Source organism: Cebus imitator, unplaced genomic scaffold (assembly GCF_001604975.1).
Source record: "Cebus imitator isolate Cc_AM_T3 unplaced genomic scaffold, Cebus_imitator-1.0 Scaffold266, whole genome shotgun sequence".
NCBI classification, from domain to species: domain Eukaryota; kingdom Metazoa; phylum Chordata; class Mammalia; order Primates; family Cebidae; genus Cebus; species Cebus imitator.
This window is the reverse complement of record NW_016107581.1, coordinates 2998608-3001444: the sequence shown is the minus strand read 5'-3', so window position 1 is coordinate 3001444 and position 2837 is coordinate 2998608. Positions and strand designations below refer to the sequence as shown.

Sequence of the window (2837 nt, the reverse complement as noted above, 5' to 3'; positions counted from 1 at the left end):
GGTGAGCCGAGATCGCGCCATTGCACTCCAGCCTGGATGACAAGAGCGAAACTCTGTCTCAAAAAAAAAAAAAGAAAGAAAGAAAAGGGCACAATGTTTACCACATGTTCATATTCACCATGTTTACTCTTATTTCATATTAGCCCAACAAGTCATTTTCTGGGCAACTGAGTCTCGCTCTGTCATGAGGTTGGAGTGCGGTAGCACAATCTTGGCTCACTGCAACCTTTGCCTCTTGGGTTCAAGTGATTCTCCTGACTCAGCCTCCTGAGTAGCTGGGACTACAGGTGCACGCCACCTCATCAGGCTAATTTTTTGTATTTTTAGTAGAGGCAAGGTTTCACTGTGTTAGCCAGGATGGTCCCAATCGCCTGAACTTGTGACCCACCACCCCTGGCCGGCATTGGAGGTTTCTAAAAGTTGTTTTGTGCAAATGTTTTGGAGAAAAGCCAGCAAGTAGGTAGGAGAGTAGTCAGGAGGTTATTGGAGATGACAGATAGTGTTACTAGGCCTAATTTGTAAATATGCATATTTTAATCAATTCATAGGATTTAAAAAGATGTGGTCGGGCGTGGTGGCTCACACCTGCAATCCCAGAACTTTGGGAGGCTGAAGCAGGTGGATCACAAGGTCAGGAGTTCAAGACCAGCCTGGCTAACATGGTGAAACCCTGTCTCTACTAAAAATGCAAAAATTAGCTGGGCATGGTGGCACACGCCTGTAATTCTAGCTACTCAGAAGGTTGAGGCAGGAGAATTGCTTGAACTGGGGAGGCGGAGGTTGCAATGCGCCAAGATCATGCCACTGCACTCCAGCCTGGGCGACAGACTCTGTCTCAAAAAAAAAAAAAAAAAGCCCAGGCATGGTGGCTTACGCCTGAAATCCCAGCACTTTGGGAGGCTGAGGCAGGCAGATCACCTGAGATCAGGAGCTCAAGACCAGACTGGCCAACATGGTGAAACCCCCGTCACTACTAAAAAATACAAAAATTAGCTGGGCATGGTGGCTTGTGCCTGTAATCCCAGCTACTTGGGAGGCTGAGGTAGGAGAACTGCTTGAACCGGGACTTGGGAGGCAGAGACTGTAGTGAGCCGAGATCACGCTACTGCCCTCCAGCCTGGGCTACAGAGCGAGGCTCCATCTCAAAAAAAAAAAAAAGATCCCTAGGATGAAATTCATGTCAAAGCTTCCAGATATTTATTTACCTATATTATTAAAAGTAGAAAATTATTTATAATTCACAACCTCCATAGAACATATTCCTAACATTTATTGTGGGACGATTCCCTTACTACCCTTTGAAGTTGAGTCACATGCCTTGTTCGACAGAGGAGTCCATATCAGGGACATCTCCCTGAGTTTCCCCAGGAAGGGGCTAGTGCATGAGCTCAGTGGGCGCTTCCCCAGGAGAGGCAGGCTCTAGGCAATTGCAAAACAGGTGAAATAATTTCCAAGCCCTTCCTGCCTGGCTGGTGGCCCACTTCAGGCCTCTAGGCCATGGGGACCAAAGCTTCCCCACTTACTTCTTCTCTCAGCCCCTCTCCCATCTTATTTTTTCTTTCTAAAGGTTATGTTCATGACGAAAACCCTTTTTTGTCCTTTGTTTTACACCAGTAACCCTCCCCTGTATCCCTTACAAGTAGCCTCTCTGACACATTAACTCACATTAAATGTACTGTAAAGTTCTTTTTTTTTTTTTGAAGCAGAGTTTCACCCCTGTTGCCCAGGCTGGAGTGCAATGGAGTGATCTCGGTTCACTGCAACCTCCGCCTCCTGGGTTCAAGTGATTCTCCTGCGTCAGCCTCCCAAGTAGCTGGAATTACAGGCACCTGCAACCTCAGCCTCCCAAGTAGCTGGGACTACAGGCACATGCCAACACACTTGGCTAATTTTTATATTTTTAGTAGAGACGGGGGTTTCACCATGTTGGTCAGGCTGGTCTTGAACTCCCGACCTAAGGTGATCCACCCTCCCAAAGTGCTGGGATTACAGGCATGAGGCACAGAGCCCAGCCTAAATGTATTATAAAGTTCTAAGTATCTGGAAGTCATGGATTTCCGTCAATTTTTAGGTAAAGAAGTCTTTTAAAAATTCCCTCCCCTTCTCTCACCTCCCTGCCTTAAAGCCATTTCTTTTTTTTCCCTCCCTTCCCCAAGCCATTTCTTTTTGTTTTTTAAGAATAGCTTTTGGACCCCTGAGGTAGCTCTTGCCTGTAATCCCAGCACTTTGGGAGGCTGAGGAGGGTGAATCATGAGGTCAGGAGTTTGAGACCAGCGTGGCCAAAATGGTGAAACCCCGTCTTTACTAAAAATACAAAAATTAGCCAAGTGTGGTGGCATGTGCCTGTAGTCCCAGCTACTTGGGAGGCTGAGGCAGGAGAATCGCTTGAACCCGGGAGGCAGAGGTTGCAGTGAGCCAAGATTGCACCATTGCACTCCAGCCTGGGCAACAGAGCAAGACTCCGTCTCCAAAAGGAAAAAAAAAAAAAAAAGAGCTTTTATGCTTAGTAGCTTACATTTAAGGTGGGAAAAGACTTTGGCCAGGCTGGTCTTGAACCTTGAACTCCTGACTGCCTGCCTTGACTTCCCAAAGTACTGGGATTACAGACATGAGCCACCACACCTGGCCTTACATCTGCGTATTTTATTTTTTTATATTTTTTAAAGATGGGGTTTCACCATATTGGTCAGGCTGGTCTCGAACTCCTGACCTCAGGTGATCCACCCGCCTCAGCCTCCTAAAGTACTGGGATTACAGGCGTGAGCCACCGCTCCCGGCACATCTGTGTATTTTTATTGCAAAGCCAGGCTCTGTAAAGATGGCATTTTATCTGAGAA

At 46.9% G+C, this 2837-nt stretch overlaps 1 long non-coding RNA gene across 1 annotated transcript in view; it reads right to left on the bottom strand.

Moving 5' to 3' along the window:
- The window catches only part of LOC108283979, a 19297-nt gene extending 17393 nt beyond the window's left edge, over nt 1-1904 (bottom strand). Inside the window, exon 1 of the long non-coding RNA XR_001817036.2 lies at nt 1837-1904. This is a non-coding gene — a long non-coding RNA (uncharacterized LOC108283979). The remainder of the gene's footprint in view (nt 1-1836) is intronic.
- Between the last annotated feature and the right edge of the window lie 933 nt (nt 1905-2837).